Source organism: Microcaecilia unicolor, chromosome 2, assembly GCF_901765095.1.
Source record: "Microcaecilia unicolor chromosome 2, aMicUni1.1, whole genome shotgun sequence".
NCBI classification, from domain to species: domain Eukaryota; kingdom Metazoa; phylum Chordata; class Amphibia; order Gymnophiona; family Siphonopidae; genus Microcaecilia; species Microcaecilia unicolor.
This window is the reverse complement of record NC_044032.1, coordinates 318,926,940-318,941,568: the sequence shown is the minus strand read 5'-3', so window position 1 is coordinate 318,941,568 and position 14,629 is coordinate 318,926,940.

Sequence of the window (14,629 nt, the reverse complement as noted above, 5' to 3'; positions counted from 1 at the left end):
TCTTTCTCTCAGCTCTCTGTGTCTTTGTCTCAGCTGCTTCTCTTCTTATGCTGTCTTCTCCTTCTTCTGTCTGTTCCTTCTGTCCTTCTCTTTCTTCTGAGCTCCTTCTGACGTAAACTGCTTCTGCTCCTACTTAAATAGGGTCCTAAGCCCTCCTCCTAGCCTAGCCCCCTTTACTCCCAATTGGTTAAGAAATTGATTGGCTACCTTGCCTCAACCAATCATTACTTTTGAAATATCAGTTACATAGGTTCCAGACATCCTAAACTGACCTCTGACCTGGGGCCCCTTAAGCCAGACATTTGGTCTCCAGTCTCTTACATGTTATTATGATTGATTTCTCATATTCCTAGTACTAACTGCTAACTAAACTCTGGCATTCATTAAAGGGGTCAAAAGCCAATCTTACTTAATAGCATACATATCAGGTTATTACTTCCAGGAGGCCAGTCCTACACTTAGCTATAATTAATCAAGGAGAAGAGAGCTGACTAGTTCTGACCTCTTCACCTATCAGCTTATACATTGAACCAGCCAGAACTATGGCTAAGTCAAACCACATGTTGATCTCCTCAATGCAGTCCTTGCTTGACCTCTTAAACAGCAGACAAAGAGTAATACAGAATTTAAAAAGGTATTCTACATTTAACTACACAGAATCAGTATTTCTTATAAGACATATTCTAAATATCAAAAACTTGTAAATACTAATCTATTGCCTCTCTCTTTAAATAGTATTTTCTATCTAAGCATTTTAAACTACAATTAATCATATGTCTGGCTCATTCCTTTATTCATTCATAATAGTTTACAGCTGTGCCAGCTAGCATTGGCAATTCACAAGGGACAGAGTTTCATTTCTCACTGACCTTTCCTAACCTTAGCTCGGCCAAGCTAGACATTGAAATAATATGAACCATCTGGCATACCTTCACTTTAGTTGCAAAGTAAAAAGTTAGAATTCTAACTTCAAGCTTTTAATATCATTTCTCAAGAGTTAACACTTTCTTTGCCCGCTGCCTCACTCTCTCTTTCTTCCATCCCCACCTTTGTAGCCTGATATATCCTGTCCGTTCTCTCTTCCCTCCTGTCCTGTTCCCCATGGTCCAGCAAAGCTCCTTCTCTCTTCCCTCAATCCCATTGTCTGGCATCTCTCCATCATTTTCATCTGTTCCTGGATCCATCTTCTTCTCTCCCCCTCTCCACCTGTGCATCTCTTCCTGCCTCTCATCCAATCCCATGTCCTACATCTCTCTATCCCCCTCCCTTGTACCCCAGAGCCAACTTCTCTCTTCCCCTCCCTCCCTCCCTCCCATGCAGTATTTATGCCCTTCCTCTGCCATGTCCAACATTTCTGCCTCGCTCCCACTGTCCACCATTTCTCTCTCTCCCCTCCCCCTTTGTGCCCCAGGCAGTGGCGTACCAAGGGGGGGGCGGTCCGCCCCGGGTGTCGGCGGGTGGGGGGGTGCTCCGTCGTCTCCTGCCACCACCCTGCGTTTTTTTTAATCCAGCGAGCAACGCAGGCAGCCCCTCATGTGTGCGCTGCTGTGTGCTGTGAAAAAAGAAAACCACTTCACTCGGCGTCGGGCCTTCTCTCGCTATGTCCCGCCCACTTTTGAGGTAACTTCCTATTTCCTCAAGGGCGGGACATAGCGAGAGAAGGCCCGACGCCAGCGAAGCAATTTTCTTTTTTCACAGCACACAGCACAGCAGGGCAGACACGAGGCGCTGCCTGCATCGCTGCATGGATTTAAAAAAAAACGCAGGGGGGTGGCAGGAGAAGAGGGCTGTGTCGCTCTCCACAGAGAGGGGGGGGGGGCTCAGATGGGAGAAAGGAGGTGGGGGAGCTCCAGAGGGGAGAAGGGGATTGGGAGGGGTGGGGGGAGCTCAGAGGGGTTCTCAGAGGGGAGAAGGGAATTGGGGAGGGGTAGGGGGAGCTCAGAGGGGTTCGCAGAGGGAGAAGGGAACTGGGGAGGGGTGGGGGTTCTCAGAGGGGAGAAGGGAACTGGGGAGGAGTGGGGGAGCTCAGAGGGGTTCTCAGAGGGGAGAAGGGAATTGGGGAGGGGTGGGGGAGCTGAGAGGGGTGCTCACAGGGGAGAAATGGATTGGGGAGGGGTGGGGGTGCTCAGAGGGGAGAAGGGGTCTGAAGCTGGAACTGGGGTCTGACAAGGGGGCAGGAGGGAGAATGGGTCCATGCCTGGGGCAGGTGGGAGAATGGGTCTGGGGCTGAAAAGGGGGGATGCAAAGCATGTGGTGGATGCAGGGGGCTGGAACTGGGGGCTGAAAAGGAGGGTATTTGGGATAAGGGGGCTAGTGCTGGAACTGTGGGCTGAAACGGGGCAGGGGCTGAAACTGGGGGCTTTAAAGGGGACAGGGAGAACTGGCTGGGGCTGAAGCTCAGGACTGGTGAGAGAAAAGGGCTGGGGTTGAAACTAGGGGCTGAAAAGGGGACAGGGAGAAGTGGCTGGGGGCTGAAGCTCAGGACTGGTGGGAGAAAAGGGCTGGGGACTGGTGGGATAGTGGGGCTGAAAAGGGGGGCAGGTGGGAGATGTGGGCTGGGGCTGGAACTAGGGGCAGGTGAAACTGGGGGCTGAAAAGGGGGGCAGAGAGAGAGGGGACAACAGACCCTGGATGGAAGTGGGGAGCGTGAGGGAGGGCAGACGGATTGAAGGGGCAGAGAGAAAGGTCAGATAGTGGGTGGAAGGGGGAGAGAGAAAGAGGGCAGACTGGGGCAAATGGTGGATGGAAGGGAGAGAGAGGGCAGACAGTGGATGGAAGGGGCAGAGAGAGAGAGGGCAGACACTGGATGGCAGAGAGAGAGAGCAAAGACAGATCCTGGATGGAAGGAAGACAGTGAAAAGAAGATGAGGAAAGCAGAAACCAGAGACAACAAACTGTAAATATATATTTTTATTATTTTGCTTTAGGATATAGTATTGTAGCTGTGTTGTTTATAAATAGAACATGTAAATAAGGTAATCTTTTTATTGGACTAATTTTAATACATTTTGACTTAACTTTCAGAGAACAAAACCCCCTTCCTCAGGTCAGGATAAGATACTGTAACAGCACTATACTGTACTGACCTGAGGAAGGAGATTTTGGCCTCTGGAAGCTAAATGTATTAGTCCAGTAAAATGGTATTATTTTATTTTCTGTATTTGTTTTATTTCTATTTGTTAATTTGTAAAGTGGTGATTGGTATTTGTTAGTTTTTTCAAATTTACATCTGCTGTCTTTATATTTTGCACAGTACTAGGGGACATTTTCTGTTTCTGTGGTGTTGCATTGTATGCAGAGTCTGGAATCGGGGGTTCAGTTTAATTTTTGTCTAAATAGAAAGTTTATGATTACTTATTCTATAGTGGATTGTGGTATATCTGTGTTTGTGAAAAAGACATGGCTTTCGGTTGGCGTTCACTGTGCAGGATCGACGATCTGTACTAATCTGTCTGTTTTCGTTTTACAATAGGTGAATTGATGTTCTAGTGCTCACTGTAGTGTTTAAGATGCTTCCCTTTTCCTTGTGTGACTCGTACAAATTACTGCTTATGGTATGGTAGAATTGCTCTATAGGTCCTGAGTGTTTTGTATTCTCGGTATGCCTAGTACTGGATTTGGTGTGGGGGGGGGGGGGGGGGGGGGTGTTAAAAAATGACCGGCCCCGGGTGTCAACTACCCTAGGTACGCCACTGGCCCCAGGTCCAACATTTCTCTCATCCACCCCCCCCCCCCCCCAATGTAGCATCTCTCCCTTCCACTGTCATGTCCAATGTTTCTCCCTATTTCCCCATGCACCACCTCTCCCTCACCCATATGTGCAACATTTCTATTTCTTGTACCCCTCTCAGTCCATCCAACGCTTTTCTCCCGTCCCAGCACTTTTCTCCCTTCCCTCTAGTGCCCCCCCCCTCCCCCCGGTCCAGCACTTTTCTCCCTTCCCCGCCTCCAGTCCCCGGTCTGGCACCTCTGTACCCAGCAGCGATTCACTCACACAGGCTCCCACTGTAGCTCCGGCGTTCCCTTTGCACGTCCCGTCATCGTCCCGTCCTAAATAGGAAGTTGCGTCAGTGAGGGCGTGACGCGGCAGAGCGAACGTCAGAGGCGGAGCCGGCCTGTGTGTTTGTGACTCGCTACTGTGCTTGGAAGCACCGTGCCGTGACAGGAGGAGGAAAAAAAGAGAAGTGACGCATCTGTGGGATGGGGTGGGAGTAGAGGGAAGGGATCATGGGTGGTCGGGGTGCACCATTCCTGGGTGGGCCTTGGGCTTAAGTGGGTGGGCCTGGGCCCACCCAGGCCCACCCGTGGCTACGCCCCTGTTTTGTTGTCCTTCCTCTCCCTTAAGGCCGTCTTCAAATCTAAGCTAAAAGCCCACCTTTTTGATGTAGCTTTTAACTCCTAACCCTTATTCACTTGTTCAGAACCCTTATTTTATCATCCTCACTTCAATATTCCCTTATCTCTTGTTTGTCAGTCCTAATTAGATTGTAAGCTCTGTCGAGCAGGGACTGTCTCTTCATGTTCAAGTGTACAGTGCTGTGTACGTCTAGTAGCGTTTTAGAAATGATAAGTAGTAGTAGTAGTTATAGGACCTCAGTAGTGGGATTGAAGGAGGAAGGGAAGGGAAATGGGTGGGGTGGGAGTTCGAGTTCGATTCCCGGCACAGGCTGCTCCTTGTGACTCTGGGCAAGTCACTTAACCCTCCATTGCCCGCCGCATAGAGCCTGCCATGAGTGGGAAAGCACGGGGTACAAATGTAACAAAAAAAAAAAAAAAAAATGGGACTTGATATACCGCCTTTCTGAGGTTTTTGCAACTACATTCAAAGTGGTTTACATATATTCAGGTACTTATTTTGTACCAGGGGCAATGGAGGGTTAAGTGGCTTGCCCAGAGTCACAAGGAGCTGCAGTGGGAATTTAACTCAGTTCCCCAGGATCAAAGTCCACTGCACTAACCACTAGGCTACTCCTCCACTTTCCGCCATCACAGTTCTATTCCCAAATCGTCACTGGTCCAGAAATGTTTTTGTTTGATTTTTCTATAAGTGATTATGTCTTTATATTGATTTTATTGAATTTACACTTGTAATGAGCACTCTGCTCACACTCCACCATGTGTATGTCCATCTATCAAATGCGCGTTGTGCATGATATGCGTATTTGACAGATGGGCATACACATGGGAAGCTTTTTTGGCATTTGCATGCATGTATGCACACATATGTGCTTATACGCCAGCATTTTAATCTTTTACCTGCATAATTGGTTCATAAATGTTAATCCCTACTTTATAAAAATTCACCCCCTTATCAATAATTCTATAAAGAAGGCACCAAGACTTAGGCACCAGGAACATGAGAAGTTTCTGTATTGTTGAGATAATTTAATTTTTTTCTTACTGCTTTTTTAAATTCAGTTTGAATTCGCAATAGTTTACTATTACAATTTCTGGTTATTAAGAATATATGATTCAAGCATCAGCTTGGTTCTGTTTCCTTTTCAGGCTATCTCTGAGTGGAACAATTTACCTGGTTTAATTCAGACAAAAACAAAAAAAGGCAAAGATCTGCCACAGAAATAGCAAATCAAAAGAAAAAAAGCAGATCAAAAAAGACAAAAACATACAACAGGAGGGTAACAGAAGAAGTGGTTTATTACAAGTTACCCGACGTGGCCACGTTTCGCCCTCAGGCTGCATCAGGGGTAAAAAAAACTACAAAATAAAAATAAATAATGAGTAAAACATAAACATCACATTGTATATCTACTATAATAAAACTCACCCTCAACGTTCTGAAGACAACGTTCTGAAGTCACTCAGTCACTCCCTGAAGGGTTCATGGATTCATGGTGGTGAAGCCACAACACTGACCATGTGTCTCTGCCCCGCCCTCGCATGACGGACCAATCAGAAAAAAACACCCTCAACATTCTGAAACACAAAGGACCATCACAACACCGTTCCCAGGCAACACTAGGCAACGTAAGACAGACCAATCAGAGGAAACTACGTGATAATAAGGGAGGAGCATTCCCCAGCAGAATGGCTCATTATCTGTGCAGCACGGAGAGCACAGAACCACCGCTGGAACGAGAGAAGAATATTCCTGCTGTGGGTATGTGCAAAAATAGATCGGGGGGGGGGGGGAGAGAAAATTTTAAATGCCTAATGCCAGTACTGAAGAGTGCCAGAGAGCCCATAGCAAAGACTATATTTGGGATCGCTTGACATGGAGTCAGAGGAGCCGGAAAACAACGTGCCCGTCACCATCTGGGACGTGGGCGAACAGGACAAGCTGCGGCCCAGCTGGAAGGATTACCCGCGACCCAGCCAGCAGCAAACAGCAACCAAGGAAGGGGGAGGAGTAGGGAAACACGCTCCGCGTGTTTCCCTACTCCTTCCCTGCCTAGGAATCGCTGGAGACTGGCTGCCAAACTAACGAAACAACCGCACACCGACGCACCACCTCCATCATTCAAAAGGCATCCACTTTTTCTTCAACAGAAATGCAAACTAATAATTCAAAACAAAGAATACCCGTTTTTTCACGCAGCTACAAGTAACTCCCCACCCCCTTCCTCTTCCCCTTTTGCCAAAGCGGCCTTGCCCAACCATCCCCAGCCTCAGGCAAGCCGTCTCCCACCTCGGGGATTCCCCGAGCACCCGGAAAAAGACGGCGCAGCTTCCCGCAGCGCATGTTCCAGCATTCCCCTGCAGCCGGCCTGAATGGACCGAACATACTGGATCACCACCCGATGGCCCAAGACCGTGCTCCTCTTCCTTCCGCCAACTTAAAACAACCATCCCCGTCCTCAGGCAAGCCGTCTCCCACCTCCAGGATGCCCAGAACCCCAGCCCAACGGAAAAAGACAGCGCTGCTTCCCACAGCACATTTCTCTTCCAGTGTTCCCCTACAGCAGCCCTGAAACGGCCAAAAAATACCAACAGACCAAGAACGTGCTCCTCTACCTTCCGCCCATCTAAAACAACACTGCTGCCTCAGCACAACACAAAAAAAAACCCGGAAAAAAACAATCCACCACTCAGCAAAGGCTGACCCCCCTACAACCACATTTACATTTCACCAACAGAAAGACCCCCCTCCACAAACCTCCTTGACAGACAAAACCACACACACACAATACAACAGACACACACCCTCAAAGCCACACACCAATCCATCCCACTTTGCCAGCATAGCACAGCACATCTCCCAACCCCCCAAGCAAAAAAACAAAACAAAAAAAAAAAGACACACATCAACAACCTGCACACACACCCCACCCTCACACCCTCACACACACACACACACACACAAAATAACTCTGTGACACATACACACACACACAAAAAAAAACCACATGCTAGCGCCCGTTTCATTGGTTTCGGAAACGGGCCTTTTTTACTAGTTTGATAATAAAACATATCTAAAAGCACTATCACATCATATAAAATAAAAACAGATCAAATCTAAAAACATAATACAATAAAATATAATATCAAATCAATATCAGTTAAAAACATTGAGATTAAATATGCATGCAATAAAATAATTTTAATACAAGACATGATATCAACAAAAAATAATAATATCAACACTAAATGTATATCAACAGAACTGCATAGGACAGATAGGTGGAGAATTACAACACTAAAATAACTGGATGACCGTACATACTAAATATCACCTACCTAGTAGGGGTAAAAAGCAAAGTGAACCCCTAAAAGTAGTCATACAACCACCTAAAAAATACAAAATAAAATAAATAAAATCTCACAATGCTTGGCCTCAAATGCCATCTTTTATACACATTCAATGATCTAAAAATATTGAAATTAATATTCACTTTGTTAAAAAGTAAGAATCAGTGGGTTTCCATGTTCTAATAGATAGCAACTCAAATCAATAGAAATCAATAGAAAGTACCTAAAAACATCATACTGTTCTATGACAATCACATATATCCTGATGATGATATCATTAAAAAGAACTCCACAGTGGCCATGAAAAAAACTGATTACAACTCACAGGCAATCCAGCACTCATTACTGTTGTTTGAATGTACAAACATCAATTGAAATTGTGCTGTTGCAATGCACCAAACGTGCTTACCCTGATACTTGTGTCATTAGAAAAAACTTTGTAATGGATGTAGCAATACTGATTCAGAGGCGCTCAGCCAAACTCACAGGCAATCCAGTGCTTTATGCTGCTATTTGAATGGGTGGATATCCATATATAAACCCTAATGATTTTATCATTAGAAAGAATTTAGCAATCCCACTCAGCACAACTGGCATGTAATGCAGTGCTCTTTACTGATACTTGAATAGGTAGATATACAATCATCTGTTTCAATCATAACTGTGGCAACATCCCAAACCCCCTTTAAGTATTAAAGCTAACAACACTAAGCTGATCAGATTACACAAACTTCAATCAAACAGACATGGAGCATCAAGCAACTGGCTTAGAAAAAATAACTGATTTAGAATTTGCACTGACAAAACATATTTAAAGCAAGTCAAGCTGTTTAAACAGTACACACCAGCATCTAAATTCCATATGGAGCACATATGTAAGGTAGGATATAAGATACTCCATACACCTATCTGTCCTATGCAGTTCTGTTGATATACATTTAGTGTTGATATTATTATTTTTTGTTGATATCATGTCTTGTATTAAAATTATTATTTTATTGCATGCATATTTAATCTGTATTATGTTTTTAGATTTGATCTGTTTTTATTTTATATGATGTGATAGTGTTTTTAGATATGTTTTATTATCAAATATACAATGTGATGTTTATGTTTTACTCATTATGCATTTTTATTTTGTAGTTTTTTTTACCCCTGACACAGCCTGAGGGCGAAACGTGGCCATGTCGGATAACTTGTAATAAACCACTTCTTCTGTTACCCTCCTGTTCTATTTTTTTGTCTTTTTTGATCTGCTTTTTTTCTTTTGATTTCCTGGTTTAATTCATACATGTGTCTGCTGAGGAAGCTGGAAACTTTTTTATTTGATAAACGTTATGGATAATTTTACATTTTCATTTTATTTTATGTATTTTGTTATTCCTCACTTTGTGTGACTTCTTGTATTGTAAACCGCCTGGAATCTACTGTTGGGATAGGTGTGGTATATAAGCTGTGAATTAGAATAGATTAAATTAGAATCTTTCTTGGTATATTTTTTTAGTAGTCCTTTTCCACTTTAGTGGTTTTATTAAGGCTGTTAGGAAGCTCTAATAATATGATACTGTATAATTTTCTGTACTGGGTCTTTGAATCATAGTTATAGTGTTTTAGTGTGTATGTGTGTGTGATTAATCTGTTTCTATTCTTCCCAGATATGCCTGCGGTTTTTTTCTCTCATGTGTAAACTACATAGAACTGAAATGGCTAGTTGTGGTATAGAAGTACTTTTTAGTTTAGTTTTAGTTTAGTTTAGGCATGAGAACCAACCCACCTATGCACCATTCTATAAAATTGCATCTAAGGTGATGGCTGATAGTTTGCAGATGGGCAGAGTTTGGGTGGAAGGCATATTTATGCACATATATTATAGAATACTAAAATCTACATATAGTCTTTTGTAATGTAAGGTGATAATTTACACTAATTCTATGGCTGGTGTAACTGCTTATGCCTAACAATATATGCACGTATAAAACCTGTTATACTTGCATTCTATAAAGAAAAATATGCACATTTTCTTTATAGAACAGGATACAAATAGGCATGCTGTGGCCCTCATGCCAAGCAGATAGGCGGGTGTTTAACTCACAGGGATTAAATTAGTCTGAGGACTTTTTATTTATTGGGATTTATTAACTGCCTTTATGAAGAGATTCACCCAAGGTGGTGTACAGTAGTTGCAGTTTAATATCAAACTTACAGGTTTTTTTTTTAACAGCATTACAATAGTAAAATGAACAAATGTAGACATAGACAGAATGACAGAGGAAAACTTGAAAGCAGCATATTGAGACCTAATAATAGGACTACCATGAAACATGATCAAAAATATATACATTTAACAGTACTGAAATTTAAATAACAGAGATATAATACGATATAAGCATAATAGCGATGGAATATCTAATAACTTGTCCCTTCCAGTTTCAGAACCCTGAAAATCCTTGGAGTTACCATGGACCGAAATCGTACACTCGAAAGTCATGCGAAAAACACAACCAAGAAGATGTTCCATTCGATGTGGAAACTAAAAAGAGTAAGACCTTTCTTCCCAAGGACCATCTTTCGCAACCTGGTACAATCAATAGTGTTCAGTCACCTAGATTACTTCAGTGCACTCTACGCTGGCTGTAAAGAGCAAATCATCAAGAAACTTCAAACTGCCCAGAACACTGCAGCCAGACTCATATTTGGAAAAACAAAATATGAAAGCGCTAAACCCCTAAGAGAAAAGTTACACTGGCTCCCACTTAAAGAGCGCATAGCGTTCAAGGTATGTTCTCTAGTTCACAAAATCATCCATGGAGATGCCCCAGCCTACATGTCAGACCTGGTAGACTTGCCACCCAGGAACGCTAAAAGATCATCCCGCACATTCCTGAACCTCCACTTCCCCAGCTGTAAAGGTCTAAAATACAAATTAATGCATGCATCAAACTTTTCTTACCTGAGCACACAGTTATGGAACGCACTGCCGCTCAACTTAAAAACTATTTATGAACTAACCAACTTTCGGAAATCGCTGAAGACCCACCTCTTCAACAAGGCATACCACAAAGATTAGAAAACGCAAATACAACACATCTCCACTTTACCTACAATCAGAACTGTTTTTCTCTTATATCTGCTATTTAAATTCCTGTTTAATTCAATTGGTTATCTCTATTATGTCATCCATGTTCTCTATGCAATACTAATTGTTATCTTCCAATCTAGTATCTACCATTCTCCGAGGACAAGCAGGCTGCTTGTTCTCACGACTGGGTTGACGTCCACGGCAGCCCCCACCAACCGGAACAAAACTTTGCGGGCAGTCCCGCACGCAGGGCACGCCCACCGCGCATGCGCGGCCGTCTTCCCGCCCGTGCGTGACCGTTCCCGCTCAGCCTTTTCTTTTCCGCGCTGGAGAGAGCCATGTTCGTCTCTCTCTCTCTGTCAGCCCCGGAAACCGGATCGCGCTTTCGCCGCGAATTTTCTCTTTTTCTTTCTTGTTGTTCTCCGTTTTTTTCTACTTAGTAAAAAAAAAAAACGCTGCACTTTGTTTTTCCCTCGTCTCTTAGCGGGGGTGTAGCAGGGGTGAGAGGCCGCATGGGCAATCGGCCCCGGTCACTCCCTCTACCTAGGTCCCTCGGGACCGAACCCTGTCGGACCTGGTCCCACGAGGCCGAGGGGGATCGACCTCCTCCTCCTCAATTCCACCAAGCGCCGATGACGGGCACCGCAAAAAGGCGAAGAAGCACCGTCATCGGTCGCCCACGATGCATCTGGCTCCCGGCGCCGGAGATGAGTCGACGCCGAGGAAGCGGCAGCGTCGAGAGGAGAGGTCCCCCTCTGTAGTAGAGGTACCGCTACGTCAGGGTGCCAGCACTTCGGTGCAGTCTCCTGGACCCGAACAGCTTCCGGCACCGACGCCTCTACCGGCCCCCTCGCCTTTCCCGACAGCGGGCCTGGACGAGTGCCTCCGAGCCATCCTTCCGGGGATCCTGGAAGGGCTGATGCGCCAGACTGTGCCGGCGCCAGGGGTGCTTGCGCCCTCGGTGCCGTTGACTGTGGCGCCGGCGTGCTCTAGCCCGGTGCCGAGGCCTTCGACGCCGCTTGCGGCGCCGGTCTCGACCGCCACGCAGGTGGAGTCGACGTCGATGGAGGGAGCTTCATCCCTGCCGGCGCGGGAGTCCACCGCTCAGCGACGCCACCAAGGCCTCGGTGCCTCGACGTCGAGCCGGGCCCGGTTGAGGACTGAGCTGCACGAGCTCATGTCCGACACCGAGGAAGAGGCCTCGTGGGGGGAGGAGGAGGACCCCAGATATTTCTCCTCAGAGGAGTCTGTGGGCCTTCCCTCCGACCCCACTCCTTCACCAGAGAGAAAGCTCTCGCCACCTGAGAGCCTCTCCTTTGCCTCCTTCGTCAGGGATATGTCTATTTGCATTCCCTTTCCCGTGGTCTCTGTGGATGAGCCGAGGGCTGAGATGCTCGAGGTCCTCGACTATCCATCACCACCTAGAGAGTCCTCCACGGTACCGTTGCACAATGTCCTCAAAGAGACATTGCTTCGGAACTGGTTGAGACCACTATCTAATCCCACCATCCCCAAGAAAGCGGAGTCCCAATACAGAATCCACTCGGACCCAGAGTTAATGCGGCCCCAATTGCCTCATGACTCTCAAGAGGGCACGGAGTTCGAGGGATACCGCCTCGGCGCCCCCGGGGCGGGAGTCTCGCACTCTGGACTCGTTTGGGAGGAAGGCTTACCAATCTTCCATGCTCGTGACCCGCATCCAGTCTTACCAGCTCTACACGAGCATCCACATGCGGAATAATGTGAAGCAACTGGCGGACTTGGTTGACAAGCTCCCGCCGGAGCAGTCCAGGCCTTTTCAGGAGGTGGTCAGGCAGCTGAAGGCGTGCAGAAAGTTCATGTCCAGGGGTATATATGACACCTGTGACGTGGCATCTCGTGCTGCGGCCCAAGGTATAGTGATGCGCAGGCTGTCATGGCTGCGTGCCTCTGACCTGGACAACCGCACCCAGCAGAGACTGGCCGACGTCCCTTGCCGGGGAGATAATATTTTTGGCGAGAAGGTCGAGCAGTTGGTGGACCAACCGCATCAGCGGGAAACCGCCCTCGACAAGCTCTCCCACCGGGCGCCTTCAGCATCCACCTCAGCAGGTGGACATTTTTCCCGGGCCCGGCAGGCTGCGCCCTATGCCTTTACCAAGCGTAGGTACACCCAGCCGGCCCGAAGGCCTCATCAGGCACAGGGACAGTCCCAGCGCGCTCGTTCTCGTCAACAGCGTGCGCCTAAGCAGCCCCCTGCGCCTCCACAGCAAAAGCCGGGGACGGGCTTTTGACTGGATCCATGGGAACATAGCCGCCCTCAAAGTGTCCGTATCGGACGATCTGCCGGTCGGAGGGAGGTTAAAAAGCTTTTCACCAAAGGTGGCCTCTCATAACCTCCGACCAGTGGGTTCTCCAAATAGTGCGGTGTGGATACGCCCTGAATTTGGCCTCCCTGCCACCAAATTGTCCTCCGGGAGCTCAATCCTTCAGCTCCCATCACAAGCAGGTACTTGCAGAGGAATTCTCCGCCCTTCTCAGCGCCAATGCGGTCGAGCCCGTACCACCTGGGCAGGAAGGGCAGGGATTTTATTCCAGGTACTTCCTTGTGGAAAAGAAAACAGGGGGGATGCGTCCCATCCTAGACCTGAGAGGCCTGAACAAATTCCTGGTCAAAGAAAAGTTCAGGATTCTTTCCTTGGGCACCCTTCTGCCAATGATTCAGAAAAACGATTGGCTATGTTCCCTGGATTTAAAGGACGCATACACTCACATCCCGATACTGCCAGCTCACAGACAGTATCTCAGATTCCGCCTGGGCACACGGCACTTTCAGTATTGTGTGCTGCCCTTTGGGCTCGCCTCTGCCCCACGGGTGTTTACAAAGTGCCTCGTGGTGGTAGCGGCGTATCTACGCAAGCTGGGAGTGCACGTGTTCCCATATCTCGACGATTGGCTGGTCAAGAACACCTCGGAGGCAGGAGCTCTCCGGTCCATGCAGTGCACTATTCACCTCCTGGAGCTGCTGGGGTTTGTGATAAATTACCCAAAGTCCCATCTCCAGCCAGCCCAGTCTCTGGAATTCATAGGAGCTCTGCTGAATACTCAGACGGCTCAGGCCTTCCTTCCCGAAGCGAGGGCCAACAACCTCCTGTCCCTGGCTTCCCAGAGCGTCTCGGCAGATGTTGAGACTTCTGGGTCATATGGCCTCCACAGTTCATATGACTCCCATGGCTCGTCTTCACATGAGATCTGCTCAATGGACCCTAGTTTCCCAGTGGTTTCAAGCCACCGGGAATCTAGAGGATGTCATCCGCCTCTCCACCAGTTGCCGCACTTCACTGCACTGGTGGACCATTCGGACCAATTTGACCCTGGGACGTCCATTCCAAATTCCACAGCCCACGAAAGTGCTGACGACGGATGCATCTCGCCTGGGATGGGGAGCTCATGTCGATGGGCTTCACACCCAGGGACTGTGGTCCCTCCAGGAAAAGGATCTTCAGATCAACCTCCTGGAGCTCCGAGTGATCTGGAACGCACTGAAGGCTTTCAGAGATCGGCTGTCCTGTCAAATTATCCAAATTCGGACAGACAATCAGGTTGCAATGTATTACATCAACAAGCAGGGGGGCACCGGATCTCGTCCCCTGTGTCAGGAAGCCGTCGGGATGTGGCGTTGGGCTTGCCAGTTCGGCATGCTCCTCCAAGCCACATACCTGGCAGGCGTAAACAACAGTCTGGCCGACAGACTGAGCAGAGTCATGCAACCGCACGAGTGGTCGCTCCATTCCAGAGTGGTACGCAAGATCTTCCGAGAGTGGGGCACCCCCTCGGTGGACCTTTTCGCCTCTCGGACCAACC